Source organism: Topomyia yanbarensis, chromosome 2 (genome assembly GCF_030247195.1).
Source record: "Topomyia yanbarensis strain Yona2022 chromosome 2, ASM3024719v1, whole genome shotgun sequence".
NCBI classification, from domain to species: Eukaryota; Metazoa; Arthropoda; class Insecta; order Diptera; family Culicidae; genus Topomyia; species Topomyia yanbarensis.
Genome location: NC_080671.1, coordinates 213,876,384 through 213,898,148, shown reverse-complemented (window position 1 = coordinate 213,898,148; position 21,765 = coordinate 213,876,384). Strand labels below are relative to the sequence as shown.

Below are 21,765 nucleotides of genomic sequence, written 5' to 3'. Positions count from 1 at the left end.
TACATGAATACAACATCTGACTACGTTTACACTAAATAGCATTTATTTCACGGTACGGAACGAAAAGATTTATTTCTATTTCATGTTGTATTTGAAAGTTTTCAAATTCTAGGCCTAGCTTCTGTCTGTGTGCGTGTTCTCTCCCTACTGTGCTCATTGACCATACTGTGTGCTTTTTCCATCAAAACTCTCCCAAACTTTTAGTGACGTCACCTCACTGATCCAGTGCTCTATTGGCTAGCACTCTGCACCCGGGTGGCTAATTAATTAAAGGGTTGTGTGTGGCGTTCATAAAAACGGAACTCGATATAATGGCCGACACACAACCTCACTTCATGGACGCGTCCCTAATTCTAGCCGTCCGTGGACGACTTCTCGAGCGTTTTGCGCTCTTCCGGATTAAATCACTGTGGCGTCCTCCCCGGACGCCACCCTTCACAGTTAATTAGCAAGAACGATACGACTCACCCAATCTGCTGCTGTTGGTTTCTGCTGCTGTCGATCGTTCTGCTGCGATGACGGGCGATGATGGGCGATCACATCGATCGCCGCGCCGGTTTCTGACCAGCGGTTATTTGTTGCTGCTGATGCTTTAATCGGCCGGAAAAGTTGCGATGGTTTTCCGGTGGCTGAAGGAAACGGTTTGTCGATGGACCGTTCTTCCTTCCGGCGGCGTATCGGTGTCGGGTTCAACTTCGTCCTGCGTTTGGACCTGCGCGCGTGTGATTTTGTCCTCTCTCCTTCCTCTCGTTCGTAGAATCTGTGCGAAATGAAAAGTGCCGTGTGGCTATTGCACAACGGGGTCATTAGCACATGTGGGGGTCAATGGCACGAAACTTTGAGCACATTTACCTTTCTGCTATTTCTTCTGCACACACTTTCCTACGCACGCAATATCTACTCAATTGCAACTTGACCTGAGCTATTTGGACGGGAGAGCAAAGAATTAGACAAATTCACAGTACTATCACGTCACATTAATTACTTTGGACAAACTAAAACCGGACAAATCACGCGAGCTTCCAAAACGTTTGGCGGACTGGGACGAAATGGACGAGCAGCGTTAATCCTCAGATTAGGGAAGGTAATTTCGTACGTACTTACAGGAAGCGCGTATTTTCCCGCAAATTTCTTCGGACAAGTTCGGAAATCAACGACCCTACTAGCTGTTTTATTCTGTCAGCTAACCTTTGGCTCTATCTGTCCCTTTCCCTCAAGCATTCCAAGCGAAGGATCGTCATGGTTTTCGTCTTCAGGAGAATCTCAACAGGCAATTTAATTTCTTCCCCTCGCGGAGAGGAGTATTTGCTAGGGTGTTGCGCAAGAGTCGATCAACGGTAGGTTGTCTAACTCTTGGCGCAAACAAATCAGACTGGTTCTACAAAATTTGAAAAATATTGCTGAATATGACATGACCGCTACAACTTGATAGAAGCTCTTTTGGATTTGGAAGGTCATCACTGTTTAACATTTTGAATGTGGCCTTCTTGGTGGTTTGACATAATCTGTTTTATTCATTTTTAAAATCTTAAGAGCTAACCTAGCTAACCTGACTTTACTATTCTATGTACATCAAGATGCGAGGAGTCAGTTTCAATTCCAAAGTACATAATATGTACGGGTAGCGTAAAAAGGGAAAACAAATTGATGAATAAGTTTGAGTGCATCGGTTATGATCGGTGCTTGTTTGTTACGCAAGGCTGTTTATTTGTCGCCTTAGCATAATAATGACCTAGTGAGAATGTTGCTATAACAAGTGGTGCGACCCAAAGGCGTTGTTTACTTATGTAAACGCTCGCACAGAATGAAGCCAAATCTACCAATCGAACATGTCACCGGCTACCTATCGTGCAAAGTAAACAAACATACTTCTTTAGCTATGCCCTCATGCGTGCTCGCAAGGGGAGTATTGTTATTGGCAGGAAAAATGTTGCAATAATAGGAGTGAAAAACTATTTGTTTATATATTTACCTTTTCTTATTTCTAATATTGCTTACAAAAATCAGCAAGTTAACAAGACCGTGATGAATGATTATAATGTATAACTGGTAGCAATTGATTTACCGAACCTCTACAGTGCCATTGAACGACTATCAGGCTTATTTTCCCTTTTTTGTATAGTTGATAAATTCACAAACGGAACGTTACAAAACGCTCTATTATCTAATTGCGAATATTATGACATTCTTCTTCAAAGATATTTATGGTAAGTGACAAATACAAATATGTTAATACGGAATGCTCTTACAATTTTTCGAGGACACATTTTATAACCCAGGTACACCAACAAAGGTATACTGTCAGAGTGACAGTGTACTTTGATGAAATAGGACTCAAACTGGCTGCACTGATCGAATTGTTTTTGACATCTGTAAATGTTGATTTTTCCTGCTCAAGATTTTTTCACTTGTTAACGATCGAAATTTAATGTGGACGTTTGGGAATTGAGATGGCAGTTAACGAACTGAGGAAGTGCAAGAAAGATGACGAAGTGATCAGCGTCAGTATCAGATTCCTATCTGTGACACCTCCTTCAAATGAATCAACTAAGGTTTCGACCAAGTCATTGAGCAAATCATCTGGCATGAACAGCAGCAAATCGGACAACAAAAAGGAAAAGGATTCCAAGAACCTGTTCTGTCTAGTTTCCCAGCTCCGTAGTACCGTAGCTGTGCGCCTCAAGTGTCGTGAAATGTTGACCTATGCACTGCGAGAGGACGGAGAACCTTCTAAAGGCTGCCAAACTCAAGAAGAGCTGGATGACGAACTGTAAGAAGCCTTATTTGAAGAGTTTAGAAACACCGATAAGAACATAAACCAGATCTGCTCACGTGTTTGAATTTGAAGGATCCCAAAAATCTTACTTTGAGGAGTAACTTCATTAGCGGAGCTCACTGCTCAAAGTTTTACAAAAATGACTCCAGAGGAAATGACTAGTGATGAAATGAAAAATTCGCGCAATCGTTTCGTGAAGGAAGCCATCAATGACGCTCAGCTGGCCACTAACCACGCTATCAAAACCGATTTCAAATGCGGCAAGTGTAAGAAACGTAACTGTAAGTACAACCAGCTGCAGAGGGAAGCTCTGACGAACCGATGACAACGTTCATGTTGGGAAACAAATGCGGAAATCACATCTGTCATAATCTGTACCAATGTTTTCTCGTTTGAATGTTTGAAGAAATTTAAGCCCGGACAGCCCATCCCCAGCAGGGAAAAGCAACCCCCGTATAATACTTACGATTAACTTAAGTATAAGTGATTGCTTACAAACTCGTTTTTGAAGCTTTCGTGAGCATCAGAACGAACAGTTTTCAACGAACTAATTTCCAAATTCTCCTTCTCATCCAACGTCATTCGGAAGACTAGCGAAAATTATTATTCTGATTAGACGCATTCGAGTTGAACGACAGTAGGGGGTACTCTGTACTAACAGCGTAAAATATTATAGGGAACAATTTCGAGGTTCAAGGAATCTCACCTCGGATGGAAAAAGTAACAATCTACCCGAGCAGTGCATCCCGTAACAACACATTTTTCCATTAGCTACATTTGCACCATTCCGCGAATCCCCATCGCTGGACACTTGGGTATAGGATCGCGGCATTTGTTTCTTTAGATACTCAAGTTCTTTGTTCGCCTCCAGACCGCAGTTAAGCGATAGAATTTTCGGCAGATCAGCCACACGACTCTTTTGATTAGAACTTGTTGCACTTCTCACCCCAGGCTGGTGTAGTTTTCTTAACGGACATATATGCTTCCGGAACGATAGTAGAAAATTTATGGCTGCACAGAAACATAAACAAATGTTAATTAAAAAATAAACTTAAGAACGGCATGCTCTGATCGGATTTATCAAAATGTGTTGCCATTTCTCATTAGTTTTCGGTGTTTGTTAGCTGTCAAGCAAAATCCATGCATAGGGTTCATTAAATCTAGTTTTCGGAGAGCCAAAAAACGATTACCCTTTTGTATGGGACCTTGACGTATTTAATTTGTATTTGGTAAGTGATTTCATGAGTGTTGTCAGGTTTGATGAAACGTTGTCATTACAAGTGACGAGACTCGTGACGTCTCGAAAACAAATAAACAACTTCTGTTACATACAAAAGTGCTTCCCTAGGGGCAGATCAGCGAAATTAAATGCATTTCTTTCCATCAAAATAGAAATTCATAATGTATTTTGCGTTGCGTGTAATGTATTTTGCTTTGCGTGTAAGACGTCAAAACCCTACAAAAAACTTTCCCTACTTTCAGCAAAACGTCGAACAAAGTGGATCAGCGTAGGACGTTTGTTAAACAAACTTTTCTGTGAGGGAGTGCAAAGTTGTTGCAAAAATGGAAATTAATGCATTTCTTTAATGTGATGCAATTTTGTTTTACATACTTAGAGTGATCCTAGAGCACCTAGGGGCATCCCCACTAAAATATTTAAATATACAGTCATGATTCGCTGGTTGGACACTTTTTAACTAGACCGCTTTTTAGTTGGACCTCCGCTAGTTAGACCATTGTCCAACTAAAAAGCATCTGAACGCCAAAATCTCATGTCAAATTTACTTTGACAATCTATCAGACAATCTTTTATACTACTAATGTCTTCCTTGGAGAGTTTTTGACATTTGTCAGTCGGTCCAACTATCGAATCAAATTCGTTAGTTGGACAGAAGCTGTGGCCCAACCAGCGAATCATGACCGTAGTATACTTTGTAAATTATTTTAAAATGGGGTCGTACTAATACATGGTGTAAAGCATGCCTTACAAACAGTATAATTTTTCGGGACACTTTGAAGGGGCCTATATTATTGGCTCGAATCAAAACTCGTCGAAATGTCAATTGACGATAGGTTCATCCGAAGTGTTCATTTGTGTTTACATTTTGCTAGAGTTGCCAATTTTATTTTGTTTCCGCCACCCAATGTGGCTACCTCACATCGCTTTTGTACGTGCTGTCCGACTTCGCTACCGTTTAGTCGGACTTAAACTAGGGATAGCTCCTATGTTTGAGTAAGCCGGGCAAACGAGTGGATCACAGGTTCGCTTGCTTCCGAAGGCGGGTCAATGACCACATCGCCCGGCGGATCCTGGGCGGCTTTGCGCCGCTTCGGTTCCTAGGCCTCGGTTATGCGTCAAAATGGTACCCCTTAAACAGAGATTTCTGAGGGGTATCGGATGGTTATCGGAACCCAGTAAAGTTCAACCGTAAAGGAGCCGGAATTCTAGCTGGTTCTAATTCGTTTTCCGGCACCAGTAACACAACCGACTCTAACTAGTCGCTCCAGCACCCCGTTGAATTCTAACGATTTCACCACCTGGGCGCCAGTTTGACGATATGAAAGGAACTTTGTTTACTTTCGACAAGTTTTGATTCGAGCCAGCAACATCCAGCACTCTTAAGAATGTATCCTGCAATATGGTACACTAGATTACGTTCTGAGTTATCGAACACGCTATCGTCAAAAATGTTCAGAATACTCCAACTCCACAAGATCCACCTGAAAAAGAAAGACATTTTAGACCAAGACTATATCTGGTACCACCTGGTTTACTTTTTCTTCCATCTGTTCATTATACTCTTTTTGATCTGATCTGATTTGATTTATTTGAATTACGGATGCTTTCGGTTAAGCTCATTAACCATTTTATATCGTCCAACTTATAAGATGATGAAGGAATTTTAGATATGAACTATGATAAAGAAAGCAACTTCAAGATATCTTTAAATTGAAGAGCAGTTGGACGTTATTCTTGAAATAAACTGAAAAAAATAACCTTAGTCCTGTGTTGACTCAAATTCTTGGAATAAATTTAAACACGTTATTCATTGATTAAATAGCATTCAATAAATAAATCAGATGAAGTAATGCTTGAGATGGTTTTCGCTGGCATGTTCCGTTTGCCACGATAAAGTTGCTTAATTTGTCATTTAGTATGAATTTATTTTGTGATTTGATCAAAGGCATTCAAAGTTACTGCAAAGACTCCGGTTGCCAGAAAAAAATAAATAGTCTGTATTCTACGCAGTGTTGCGCATTCCTCTGTACGGGACTCTATATTGTATACAGACTCTAGTGTGACCCAGAATGGTTTAACTGGAATGCGCCCATCTGGTTATGCAAGTTGGATTTGAAAACGATCGTTCGAGTAATTTACGATCTGTGGGAAAATATGAGTGTGGCCTCGTTTCAAGTGGCCTGACTAAAGGATATGTTAGATTTGGGTTTTGTGACCTGTGACCTGAGAAGGATTCACATTGGTGCTTGTAGGGATTGGTTTTTATGACTGGGAATATTTTGTGAAGTTATAAAGTAAGTCCGTTACATCATCCCCCTTTTTCGGTAACAAACAGTGAAGCATTTGGTAGCACAATCACCTTTATTCTTGAGCACTTTTTAACGTACCGGGTCAGTATGTAAAGAGTTACTGCAAAAACACTTAATTGACCATCACAAGGGAAGAACATACATGAATCTCGACATGAATAAAACCGCTTTATCACTTACCCTTAAATAATCTTTTTGATCGCAGTGTTGAAGACTAGCATAGCTAGTTAATGGAGACCCAAACCATTGTGCAACAACATTGATGGTTTTATCAATCAAAATGTAAAATATGATTCATTTACTCTATAAACAACGAAGGGCTCAACAGCATCGTACTTCAAACAAGAGGCTGTTGTTATCGGGCGCGTCAACTTAATCGAATTGAAAACCGTCGGTAATGCAGGGCGTACTGCAGGTAAATATGTGATAAGGGTGTAATGCACTTAATATTTATTTTCGGGGAACTAATGTTAAATTTATAATAATTGCAGCCATAGCTGAAAATAATAGGCAATGAGCTCTTTCAAGCATCGCTATACTCTTGAAAGCGCTAAAAATTTGCCATAACTGCTGTTATTGTTATTTTGTTATTTATTGTTATTTATCAGTATGCAATCGGGCTGTCTCAACAACCTATTTCTGCAACCTATGTGCATTAATTGTACACCTACCGGCTCTCCATTGCACTTGACAGTGTGTGCAGTGCTTTATGGTCACACCTACGACCGCGCACCCGGCTTCCCATGAGCGTTTTGGCGGCTCAGAGGCTGTCCTTCCACGTTGCTCAGGGATACATTGGTCCTATACACATCCATGCATACAGGCATACATACGGGCTTACATTCGTACATACATACAAACTATTTGGCGCAAGTTTAGAGCATGTAACGTCGTGTCATCTAGTCTGTCATCCTATGAAAAATCATCTTACCATCGCCTTGGGATCAACGTCATATTGGCAAATTTCGCATTGAATCCGCTTCTGTCTCTTCCTAATCTCCTTTTTGTCTCCTAGGTCCGAAGCGGATCAATCGACTATTAATTGAAACGGTAAACATACTAGCAGTATTAGTCCTTACTCACGAATACTTTTCCTACAACTGTGCTGTTTCTTCTTTATCTTATAACATAACTCGATTATCCCTGTTCTAGTCAATATACATATTCATTACATTATGGACCAGGCAAACCCTTAATTTTTCTATTATTATTATCCTGAGTAGCTATACCAGTGAAGGCATTTTAGGATTTCGCAAAAAGAATATCTGCCAATAAAGGCGTTTTATCCACTTTATTCCCCATAAAGTTTGCTTGAACCGAATGTCCGCCTGGTACGACTCGAATAGACCACACCGACCCGAAAGCGTTGCTCATCATTTCTGAGAGCCGGTGTGCTTGGTCGAGTTTAATAATCATAAGAACAAGTCTTGAATAATTAACTTTCTCTTAGGTGCCAGTCCTGCACTCCTTTCCTGAACTAGCCTCATACTCACGATCAAAAGAGTCGACAACTAGTAGGATCCGCATGTCCCCCACCCAAGCGAATTGATCAACTTGCAAGTAGGAGCACATATCTACCAACCAGCCAAGAAGACTTCCGAATCAATGAGAATGGACCATGTCAGTCGAAGGCCACAGCCACAGCGCCATCTCGTACATATGTGTCATTGTCATTTCTCAGACCGCACCTGAATGAGAACCTACAAAGCCTAACTGTTCGTATGTGCTAGTCCGTATAGATTTTGATTTGCTGAAACGAAACAAGAAAAGCAAAATAATTGTGATTAGTATCGTAGTTACAATAAATAAGTAAACGATTTCTCATCTGTTGTTTGTTTCCTTGTTCGTAGTCCTCCTTCCTGTTTCTGATCTGTTTGAGCTATTGGCTTTCCGTTTCCTTGGCCGTCACGTTCTCTTGCATCGAGTTGCATATATTGTAGCAAGAGAAACAAATGAAAAGACAAAACAAAAAAAATAAAAATAAATGGACGTCTGCTATCTGTGCCTAAATTGATGTTGCTTCTCAGTTTTGCACGACCCAGGGGGTACTTGGCCTTGATCCCAATGCTCTGTCGCCGATGTTACGTGATATTCGTTATGGAATATTCTTTGTTTGGGGGGCATTCATAAACAATGTTGTTCATTTTTTTATCCCTGATCCGCTGATACATCTAAAATTCAGTTTTAGTTTTTATCTCGTTACGTGACGCTCTTCCCCTATTGTCAATATCCGATATCAGTTATGAATGGTCCCCTGGTGATATATTTAGAGCAGACAATCCAATGAAAAATAGGATTGACAGGATTTTAGTGCGCTCTTGGCGCCTTGGGTCACATCTTCATGTTTGTTATACATACTAAGAATACCAAAGCATGTGATGTGATGACCGGAAGATTAGAGAAGCAACTCCTCCCCTTCCCCCCCCCCCAAAAATTTGCCATAACTGCTGTAACACTAAATTAAATATGGGGGGCTTAACAACAACTTTATTTCCCTCTAAAGCTAGTTGATATAAGGCCTTTTTTAAAAGTCTTAGTAAGGTTGTCCAGACCGTTCTTTTTTATTTCTTATCAAAGTTTATGACAATTTAATACATTAGCTTCAATAAAATGCGAAAACCCATATTGTTTACATATTGCTGTAACACCCTTCTGAAGAATTCTTCTAGATATGTGTGTCAGGGCGGTGTGGAGCGTGTAGATTACTGTTATTTTGTACATATACGATTCTGTATGACACATGTAAATATTATGGGTATTTTTAATGCCAAATTTTTGACAATACTCCACTGAGCCTCAAATTATTGTTATAAGAAGTCTTGAATGGTTTTGTTAAACGAGTTTACACATTACCCTACAATAAATTCTCTCAAAATTCTGACAGAGAATCCCCCATATATTATGAAACAACCCTAGAAAAAATTGGAATCGAGACGGTTCAATAAGTTGACCAAAAGAAACTTAAAAATGTCCATCCTTCAAAAAATTGAACATTCACAATTTACATCCGATTTAAACTAACAAGTGCTTATTTTCATTGGTTATAAGCAGGCCTTCATTTCCCATAAAATATAATTTTGAGGATTGCTTTATCCTGCCCCAAATATTTACCAAACGTTCATTTTTCTTAAAAAAAATGACGAAAGATTAAGAAAAAGTTCAATAGATTCATAAATAACTTCAGAACCAGTAGTTGCACTAAAATAAAATGTTTCAACGATCGAAAGTGCATTCAATTACCTTTAACTCAACATAATAATATTTCAGATCAACGAACTACAACCGAAGATATTTGGATTTTACTGAACGTACTTTTAATTATAAAGGTGAAATTCATTTTTTACTGTAACTCGAAACCTGTCCTACTGTAAATTTTTTTGACTTCATTTTCGGATTCAGCACACGGTTTTACATTGAAAATGACCACCAGCTTAGTTAGTTCAGAAATGCTGTAAACTAGTGTGATTGTTGCTAATCGACTTCCCCGATTTCAAACATATGCTTATCTTTTATCCAAATGGAAGCACTAAAAATTAAATACCGCTTCTGGCCCAAGATGATAATTCAATCAATTTTCAATGTCTATAAATATTTCGCAGACATCTGCTACGAGAATTTTTTGCGACTTTTCTACCTTTTCGCTCCAAAATTATAACTACATTCTCATTAAATTTTTTCTATTCAATATAGGGTGTGGAGACTATTTTCGCCCTATTTCTATTGTCACCCTACCCATTTGAACCCGTTAGTTAGAGCAGCGTCTGCCATCTTTGTTCAACGCATTGGCTCAAATGGTAGTGCGAAAATAAGAGCATTCGATTCGAGTTTTCGTGGCGCTGAAACAGAATTATTTCCCCATTCTCCGGACATTTTTGATAATAATTTGGTTCTTGGGAACGAAGCAAGGATACTGATGCCAATTTATGCGCCTTTCATCGATTGTAGGCTGCGTAATTAAAAGAATAGTGTGGCGCCCTCCCTTATGGGGCCAAAATTAGGTCTTTACCCTATACTGAACTATGGTAAGCTAAATGTAAATAGATGATATAATTTATAAGTATCTGAGAGTCTCCGTTGGGCACTCTCAAAACACACCCGTTATATGAGTTATTTTGAGCCAATAAATTACAAGATTTATTTTTAGAGCGCAAAACTGATTGAAGATGGGTTGGTATACCTCTTCCAAAATGCTGAGAGTGTGGAGCGCGAGAGTGATTGTTTCCCTCTCTTGTTTTGATGGAATTTTGTCTGCTGCGTAGAATGGGGATATAAGTAGGCGTGTTTCGAAATTCAACATTGCTCAACATATGGTCATCGATGACCGAATTGTTGAGTTAAACATGGCCGCCGAGAATTTTTTTTGAGCGGAAGAGAATACTTTCGCTCTGTTGTGATACAAAATATCGGATGCAACATTTCAAGTAGGAGAGCTGCGATATCCATATCCTCTCACCATTGAGCGCTAAAGAGAATTTAAATTATTCCCTAGCAGAGTTGCCACTTGAACAACTTTTCTTTAGCATCGCAGATGTATTTAATCGTTTTTGGATACAGACTATTTTACACATGATCACATTTGGCCCAATTTTTTTAAAAAAATCCGCTGTTTTTTTTTTTGGATTCAGAAATTTGCACAAATATGATAGCAATATCACACAGATATTCGCAGTTTTTGCTATTTCAAATATCGCAAATGACTAATGTTTTGCTTTGGATTGAATCGATTGAATACAGATTTTAAAATGGCAACCCTGCCCCATACCTACAACTGTCAATCTCAACGAGACGGTAGGCGAGAACATTCCTTTTTTATTTATTTGACCAGTGGCTGAAGAAAAATTGGTAGCTGGACGTGAGCGCTAGCAACTGATAGCCAATTTCGTCCGGATCGAGTGCTTACTATTTGTTCCGGAGTGCTTACAGAATCTGGAACAGCAGTAGAACAAAGACACAGCAAACAAGAAAAAAACATCAAAACCGCAGAAGATAAGTGAAATTTTAGAAAATTCGTGATCGAAGTTCTTTTTCTTGATGCAGTTTTCAACTTTTTTCTCTAGTGCGAAAATATTTGAAGCTATCACAAGCTGGTGGAAAAGTGATGCGGCTGCAACAATTAGATCGGCATATCGCTGTGTTGGCCATGGCATCTGCTACCAACGAAGGATTGAAGGATTTTCTGGATTGGTTCCCGTGGAATAAGAGTCCAAGGCAAATGTCGCGGGCCTACATAGATTATATAAGTATTCTGTTGTATCATATATCCCAGGCTGCCTTTATCCACTACACGGGGATAACGAAAACAATGACCGTAACCGTGTCGGTTTAGTGTGTTGGGAGAAAATTAACGAACAGCGAGGAGTATGGGCACAATTATAGGAAATTGTGAAGAGGTATTTCATTCAAATAAAATATATTTACATTAATTTGTTTTTGTACCTTGATTATATTCGACGTCCTTGTTATACACTGAATTATGGGAGACACTGTCCCACAATGGCCTCGCGATGCATACCTCCTGAATCCACACCGTAGAATAAATTAAACTGCTCCACAGTTAAAAAGCCGCCTTTACAGGAAATCAATCAGTCGCACCTGGATTTCAATTATAACAAAAGTTGCGATAACAATAAGAAATCAAACTCAACTAGTTTGGTCCACTGCACGCATCTGTTGTCGGTGTTATGCGGATTTGAGTGCCCGGTATTACGGTAAAGAATCAACGAAACATTACTCAAGTCAGTTACTGAGTATTACACATTATTTTATGAAAAATAACTTGGTCGAGAATGCTATTTTTAGTTTGGGGGAAAAGGAGGGTGTTTAAGAAACATTGTTGAAAAATTTCTATTACTTTGATGTCGAAACAATTCAGCTGAACCTATCTAATTAACAGTAGAAGAGATAAATAAAAAAATGATCAGTTCACCAAAAACGTTTTATGGAATGCCCAATACTAGAATACTATATCAATATGGGATTCATATGACTTCAGGCGAGGCAGAAATTTTCTATATTATAGATCAGTGATTTTCAGCCGGGGGTGAATTAGACCAACGTAGAGGTAAAATATATGTTGTTATACTATATAAGTTTGTATTTGTAAAAGTATGATGTTCATCCATCTGAAAATCATTTTGACTTTGCCGACAGGATAAATGTTGTAAGTAATTTCCAGTAAGGGGTACACGATACAAAACAATATTTAGAAAGGGGTACATGGAACGAAAAAGGTTGACAATCACTATTATAAATTTTGAAGCTACTAATAAAACGAAAGAAGTAGGCTAGATATACTAATTAATAAGTGTAGTGATATAAATTAGCGAAATCGAAGGTGTTTGTGTATTGTAAATGGACGTATCACTATAATGCCATTCGATATCCGTGGCTTTTGTGGTGGGCTATCATAAAAGAAATTATTGATCCCAATACTTAACACGGTTTAATTTAAATTGTTTATCTCTCATTAGATACCCACGTAGTAATTACTACCTGAGTATCTAATGGCAGCTGACAATTTAAATTAAAGTGATTGAACTATCGGTTATGATTCAAAGCACCTGGAGTGTTCAACCACTGTGAAAAAGATAATGATGCTCAGTGCATTCAAGTCTAGAATTAAACAACCAAAGCACTAGAGAAACACTCCTTACAGTTTAGGAAATTTGCGCTCTGATGGAGTCTAAAATATAAGCAACTATCTATATTTGCTAATGTTGTAGTAACTAGAAGAAAAAAAAAGATTTAATCCACCTAGCAGGGAGACGAGACATTTCTTACACATATGACTGTTAGATCATTCATGAGTTAGCAGAATTCATGCGTAGTAGGCACCCAATTAGAGGTGGAATGAACACAGTTTCTAGTCCTGCACGAATAATATCTCAAATAAACTGAATACATAATAGAAAATCAATAAAACGAACGAAATTAAAAATAGTAGAAATAAGTAGAATGATTAAAGAATTCAAAATTATAAAATTCCCGAATCAAATTAGATTAGCTCATTAAATGAAAATTTAGACTATGTTTAGAAATAGTTATAAGACTAATAGAATAAATTGACTCAAACTAACAAATTGAATGAAATAAATAAAAAGAATGACTGAACACGAAATGAATCAAATTAAATATATGAATCAAATGAACCAAACGATTAAACTGAATCAAATGAAACAAATGAACTCAAATGAATCAAATGAACCAAATGAATCAAACAAATTAAATGAATCAAATTAATTTAATGAATCCAGTGAATACAATGAATCAAATGACTAAAAGGGATCAAATGAATAATATGAATGGAATGAAGAAAATGAATAAAATAAATAAAATTAATAAAATGAATAAAATGAATAAAATAAAAAATAAATGAAATAAATAAAGAAAACAAACGAATCAAATAAACAAAACGAACTGAATTGACAAAATGAATAAAAAAAGAAAATCAGCAGAATAAAATGCATTGATTTAAAATAAAAAACTAAACGATGGTTAAAGGTTATGAATTAGTAAAAAAATAAATTGAGTCAAATAAATTATTTGGATGAAATGAATTAAACTGAAAAAATATTATTAGTTCGATTATTAAAATGAAGAAACTGAACAAAATGTATGAACTGGAAAAAATTCATAGAATCCATAGAATGAAAACAGTTTATAAAATATGTTAAATGAATGATGTGAGTAAAATGCACGACAAAAATAAACTTATCAGAGTGAATCCAAAGAATGAAACGAATAAAATAGATAAAATGAAGGCAGATGAACAAAATGAATAAAAAGTTGCTAAATGAAATATTTAAATAAAATGCAATGATTATATATTTAAAGTTAAAAAACATTCTTGAATAAAGAAAATGAATGAACCGAATTGTACGAATTGAGAGCCATTGCATCAGAAAGTTATGAAATGTATTTGAAAATTCCATCTTCTGAAAAGGCTAAATAATATACAATGGACTTTCTAGGGCTTCCATCCTTTTTTAGTCTTTTCGTTTTCATGCTTCTTTATTTGACGGCGTCGTTTTAAGATTATCTGGTATTTCTACTTTATTGATGGACCTTAATTAGTTATTAGGAATTTGGAACGTTCAATTTGCTTTAGTATTCAAAATTTACTTTTTGGTCACATATTCCCGAAAAAAAATGTGCAGAATAGAATTTGCTGGTCCGGTATTTTAACGCGCAATTTAATATAGTAAAGCGAGAAAAGGTCCCATGTGCTTTCAAGCCCCTTGCACAGAGAGCGACAGAGGATGCGATTCGTGAATGAGACAGATAGATATTTCAAAGTTTTCATTTGCATTAAATTGGGTCATTGAATGAGAAAAAAAAGTCGTTTTTTATTACTTACATTGATAAAGCTGATTTTCGTGATTGCAACAATGTTTTTTTCCAACTCAGGAAACGTGAAAATAATATTAAAATTTAAAATAAAGAAATATGTTGACAGTCTGGATTTGACACTATAGGAAGGATTTGACATATCGAATTTCACGACAAATGATGCCCTGTCAGAAAAAATAGGGCATGTTTTCTCGGTTTTCCCGGAGGGTTATTTTTATTTGACATAAACACCATCCATTGCATATAGTTTGTTTTTTTCGTTTTTTTTGGTTGCCAAGTTTACATAGCATTTATTTCAAAAAACAAAAAAATCGTTTTTACGAATTTTTTTTTGAAATAATGTTATATTATGTATATTGGACCTAAAATTTATCGAATGGAACGGAAAACCCAATTGAATAATATGTAGTGGCTAGGCTATTGCGATAGCATAAAAGGCGTGCATTTAGTTGATTATCATGCAGTCTCTTTCCAGTCATCCTTATAGCTTGCATATTGCTTCATTCGGAATTCTCGTTCAGGAAATATGGATAAATGAGTCCTATACAACAAACCAATACTGTGAAAAGAAATGGTTCAAACTATCAGGATGGCCAAAATGTAGTCAAATCAACTATCTGCCCAATGCATAAACTCCGACTGCAATCTTCGCTAATTTGCTTGTATAAAAAGGGAAACTCGAACGAAACGTGTGTTGAATTATCTAATGCCTCTATACTAATTGTGACTGCTATTTAAACATCAATTGAAGTGTACTCAGTATAGAGCAGATATGTACGACGATAAGAACATTGTACTTGCATCCCCCATCGAAAGTGGGGATTTTGGGCGACTTCTTTTCCCGGATCTAATTCGTGGATATTTTTGGGTTTTGATCCGTTATTTTTCATGAAAGTTCATACCAAAACAACGATTGTGCATTTTCAATAATATCATCACAAAAAGTGTTCTTAGTTTTTACATGATATATTTGAGCATATGTTTCATTCAAAATTCAATAGAGATACGATGAGTTTTAATAGCGCACGTGGAATGTCTCTTCTCAAAATGTTCATCGTCAAACATCCATATTTCCCAGTTAAGCCAAATATTTTTCTGAGTTAGCCATGAATATTCTTAATTATAGTATATATACAAGCTTTGAATAGAACTGAATTAAATTTGAGTTGACGTAGTTTTCGATTTGTGATCACCTTTATAGCCATAGTGCAACGTTTCGTAGGGATATCTCTTTCATCTTGAGGGTATGAACATTTGAAAATAGTTATAGTTTTCCCATAATGCAAATATTTTGGAAATTTTCTCAGGACTACAAATATTGTATTTGCCATGTAGGATGCGTTATTAAACTTGTTTCCGCGAGTGGCTCTCTTCTACACTAAAATGCAAAAAAACTATTAACTTAATTATCAAGGGATAAATTCATGAACTCTAGAAAAAAATCACTATGAAGTGAACTCACATATTATTTTGTCTTTGAAGTGAACTTACATATTGATTTTTGAGAAATAGTTCATTTTTTATAGAGGTAATTCACAAAATGTTTTCAAAATCGAATTTCTTGAATCGTAGAACTAGTTTCATTAAGATCGGTTCAGCCATTGCTGAGATAATTACATGACATTTTGTACATACATACAAACACACATACAGACATTGTCTCAATTTGTCGATTGGTATATGAAACTCGGCCCTCCGGGCCTCAGAAAAAGTTTACAAAGTTTTAGCGAATCCTATATATTTCTTTTGTAAGCAATGTAAAAAGTTTTTGTTTTTTTTCACTTATGTACCCATCACCACCTCTAGCCGGCTTACTTATTTTAAGGATTGAATGAAAAATCCTATACTTACAAGAATTACCAACATTATTTTCTTCTTTCTCAACACGAAGACTACCTACAAAAGTTTTTTCAATCAAAAAAAATGGGCACTAGAGGGTTAATCCACTGAGAGCTGTTGCTTAAATGTTAACAATTTGTTAAATGTAGCTTTGATGACACCACCAAAATTACAAGAAACAATAAATATGAGCGAGCTTAATAATTTCAGCATCACTTGTTTCCGACACAAAGTGGTTTGCGATATCGAATCACATATTTTTTTTGAACAAAGTAATTTTCTAGTCGCTGAATTTAAAAAAAAAAATATTTTAAATTATATTTCAATATTGCTAGTGTAACTTCCACCTTAAATAATCCGTTAAGGAGAAAAAAGAACCAAACAACATCATAAGATGATGAAAGTACTAGCTTTTTACTTTCATATAGTGTCGACTCGACTCACCCCAAGTGTTATGTTCAAACAAAATTCCGTTCAAGTGCACTATGACAAGCAGCTTCATCTCCTCATGGTGAATTACATAGAACACATTCATCGTTGATATACTATGTGCAAAAAAGAAAAGGAACGCCCCTTAAAAGATTCTTATACACGAACCAAACACTTTGCATATAAATAGGGTGTTTAGTTCATTGTTTCGATAGGTGATAGAAAACCATATTTGGGACAAATTGTTGCACACATCCCCTAAAATTTCAATAGTTAAAATAAATAATATAATAAATGCAACATCACACAACTGCTAATCCTATCCTCTCCCGTCACCCAAAATGCTACGTCATTTATATATAGACCCTTATGGAACATTCGAATTTTTAGGCATTAAAAAATGGAAATATAAAAAGAAAAATACATGTTTAATATGCTTTTCGTACGCCGATTTTAATAATCCATAAGTCATTAAAAGTATTTTATAAGTTTTCTAATAAGCTACTAATAACACCAACGTATAGTTTTGTTTAAATGTTATGTGCCTAAAATACGTCGTGTTTTCCCAGGAACTTGAATCATAACCCAGAACAAATTGCACGCCTTAAATGGTAACGATTAGCCTTTCATTTGAAACTAGTTTCGTTCAGGTCGATTCAGATACTGCTGAGATAATTGCTACTCGAATAGAATTTAACAATAGCATTTATTCTACAAACTATTAAACATTAGATAGCATGGTTATTACCGTTTCTACATTGTTCGACGCAGAGTTCTATTAGTAGAATAATAAAATTTCAGGTAGCAATTAGTTTTACTGTTCAACGGAAAATGAGAGAAAATTTATATTGAATATCAGTTTTCAAGAAAAATATATGTAAAAAACGATTGTCAAGATACATAATTACCCCCTGTTCTAGTTGATTGTACTGTTACAGCGAAAATTATGGTTTATTGTTCGTGTCTATTCGAGATGCCATCAGTGAACATACATTCAGACGTCTCAATTCATAGATCGGTACATAAGTCTCGCCTTTCCTCTGGAAAACTGTTTTTTTGGTTGGAGAATGACTCAATCAGCGAACACCCAAGTAACGAATTTTGTGCTGTGTACAGACGATTAGATAATTGTCCAATAATATGACACTAAAACTAGAACTCAGGACGACGAAAGCTAAAAATACAACATAATCATATTCAAAAGTTTTTTGGTTATGAGGCTATAGCTAGGGACTAAAGAAGCATAGATTAACAGCTTCGGTTTATTAAAAAAGAAAAAGGTGCCCATTTTTCGGTGTCCCCATTTTATCAGTCTAGAATACACAAAGAGGCTGAAAAAATCGGGTCGTCACTGTATAAAATCTATCACATTAGTCGACGGCCTATCACTTCTACTTTTCCCTGGCGCTTTGAAAAAATCTACACTCTCTGCTATAGTACCACCAATCTAATTGTCGAGAACTCCGGCGACTCCGTCGGAACCAACATAAGCCCTAGCCGTTGCGTGCGATAAGCGTATAACGTCGATTTTTGTGGGCACTCTCAAAACACACCCGTTATATGAGTTATTTTGAGCCAATAAATTACAAGATTTATTTTTAGAGCGCAAAACTGATTGAAGATGGGTTGGTATACCTCTTCCAAAATGCTGAGAGTGTGGAGCGCGAGAGTGATTGTTTCCCTCTCTTGTTTTGATGGAATTTTGTCTGCTGCGTAGAATGGGGATATAAGTAGGCGTGTTTCGAAATTCAACATTGCTCAACATATGGTCATCGATGACCGAATTGTTGAGTTAAACATGGCCGCCGAGAATTTTTTTTGAGCGGAAGAGAATACTTTCGCTCTGTTGTGATACAAAATATCGGATGCAACATTTCAAGTAGGAGAGCTGCGATATCCATATCCTCTCACCATTGAGCGCTAAAGAGAATTTAAATTATTCCCTAGCAGAGTTGCCACTTGAACAACTTTTCTTTAGCATCGCAGATGTATTTAATCGTTTTTGGATACAGACTATTTTACACATGATCACATTTGGCCCAATTTTTTTAAAAAAATCCGCTGTTTTTTTTTTTGGATTCCGAAATTTGCACAAATATGATAGCAATATCACACAGATATTCGCAGTTTTTGCTATTTCAAATATCGCAAATGACTAATGTTTTGCTTTGGATTGAATCGATTGAATACAGATTTTAAAATGGCAACCCTGCCCCATACCTACAACTGTCAATCTCAACGAGACGGTAGGCGAGAACATTCCTTTTTTATTTATTTGACCAGTGGCTGAAGAAAAATTGGTAGCTGGACGTGAGCGCTAGCAACTGATAGCCAATTTCGTCCGGATCGAGTGCTTACTATTTGTTCCGGAGTGCTTACAGAATCTGGAACAGCAGTAGAACAAAGACACAGCAAACAAGAAAAAAACATCAAAACCGCAGAAGATAAGTGAAATTTTAGAAAATTCGTGATCGAAGTTCTTTTTCTTGATGCAGTTTTCAACTTTTTTCTCTAGTGCGAAAATATTTGAAGCTATCACAAGCTGGTGGAAAAGTGATGCGGCTGCAACAATTAGATCGGCATATCGCTGTGTTGGCCATGGCATCTGCTACCAACGAAGGATTGAAGGATTTTCTGGATTGGTTCCCGTGGAATAAGAGTCCAAGGCAAATGTCGCGGGCCTACATAGATTATATAAGTATTCTGTTGTATCATATATCCCAGGCTGCCTTTATCCACTACACGGGGATAACGAAAACAATGACCGTAACCGTGTCGGTTTAGTGTGTTGGGAGAAAATTAACGAACAGCGAGGAGTATGGGCACAATTATAGGAAATTGTGAAGAGGTATTTCATTCAAATAAAATATATTTACATTAATTTGTTTTTGTACCTTGATTATATTCGACGTCCTTGTTATACACTGAATTATGGGAGACACTGTCCCACAATGGCCTCGCGATGCATACCTCCTGAATCCACACCGTAGAATAAATTAAACTGCTCCACAGTTAAAAAGCCGCCTTTACAGGAAATCAATCAGTCGCACCTGGATTTCAATTATAACAAAAGTTGCGATAACAATAAGAAATCAAACTCAACTAGTTTGGTCCACTGCACGCATCTGTTGTCGGTGTTATGCGGATTTGAGTGCCCGGTATTACGGTAAAGAATCAACGAAACATTACTCAAGTCAGTTACTGAGTATTACACATTATTTTATGAAAAATAACTTGGTCGAGAATGCTATTTTTAGTTTGGGGGAAAAGGAGGGTGTTTAAGAAACATTGTTGAAAAATTTCTATTACTTTGATGTCGAAACAATTCAGCTGAACCTATCTAATTAACAGTAGAAGAGATAAATAAAAAAATGATCAGTTCACCAAAAACGTTTTATGGAATGCCCAATACTAGAATACTATATCAATATGGGATTCATATGACTTCAGGCGAGGCAGAAATTTTCTATATTATAGATCAGTGATTTTCAGCCGGGGGTGAATTAGACCAACGTAGAGGTAAAATATATGTTGTTATACTATATAAGTTTGTATTTGTAAAAGTATGATGTTCATCCATCTGAAAATCATTTTGACTTTGCCGACAGGATAAATGTTGTAAGTAATTTCCAGTAAGGGGTACACGATACAAAACAATATTTAGAAAGGGGTACATGGAACGAAAAAGGTTGACAATCACTATTATAAATTTTGAAGCTACTAATAAAACGAAAGAAGTAGGCTAGATATACTAATTAATAAGTGTAGTGATATAAATTAGCGAAATCGAAGGTGTTTGTGTATTGTAAATGGACGTATCACTATAATGCCATTCGATATCCGTGGCTTTTGTGGTGGGCTATCATAAAAGAAATTATTGATCCCAATACTTAACACGGTTTAATTTAAATTGTTTATCTCTCATTAGATACCCACGTAGTAATTACTACCTGAGTATCTAATGGCAGCTGACAATTTAAATTAAAGTGATTGAACTATCGGTTATGATTCAAAGCACCTGGAGTGTTCAACCACTGTGAAAAAGATAATGATGCTCAGTGCATTCAAGTCTAGAATTAAACAACCAAAGCACTAGAGAAACACTCCTTACAGTTTAGGAAATTTGCGCTCTGATGGAGTCTAAAATATAAGCAACTATCTATATTTGCTAATGTTGTAGTAACTAGAAGAAAAAAAAAGATTTAATCCACCTAGCAGGGAGACGAGACATTTCTTACACATATGACTGTTAGATCATTCATGAGTTAGCAGAATTCATGCGTAGTAGGCACCCAATTAGAGGTGGAATGAACACAGTTTCTAGTCCTGCACGAATAATATCTCAAATAAACTGAATACATAATAGAAAATCAATAAAACGAACGAAATTAAAAATAGTAGAAATAAGTAGAATGATTAAAGAATTCAAAATTATAAAATTCCCGAATCAAATTAGATTAGCTCATTAAATGAAAATTTAGACTATGTTTAGAAATAGTTATAAGACTAATAGAATAAATTGACTCAAACTAACAAATTGAATGAAATAAATAAAAAGAATGACTGAACACGAAATGAATCAAATTAAATATATGAATCAAATGAACCAAACGATTAAACTGAATCAAATGAAACAAATGAACTCAAATGAATCAAATGAACCAAATGAATCAAACAAATTAAATGAATCAAATTAATTTAATGAATCCAGTGAATACAATGAATCAAATGACTAAAAGGGATCAAATGAATAATATGAATGGAATGAAGAAAATGAATAAAATAAATAAAATTAATAAAATGAATAAAATGAATAAAATAAA

At 36.3% G+C, this 21,765-nt stretch overlaps 1 protein-coding gene and 1 pseudogene across 18 annotated transcripts in view; one reads left to right on the top strand and one right to left on the bottom strand.

The window, feature by feature from the left end:
• The window catches only part of LOC131682870 (lysosomal-associated transmembrane protein 4B), an 897,979-nt gene that overhangs the window by 811,812 nt on the left and 64,402 nt on the right, over nucleotides 1–21,765 (bottom strand). The gene's annotated exons all lie outside the window — the stretch shown is intronic.
• LOC131680045 (transcription elongation factor S-II-like) lies at nucleotides 2,451–3,172 on the top strand (annotated as a pseudogene).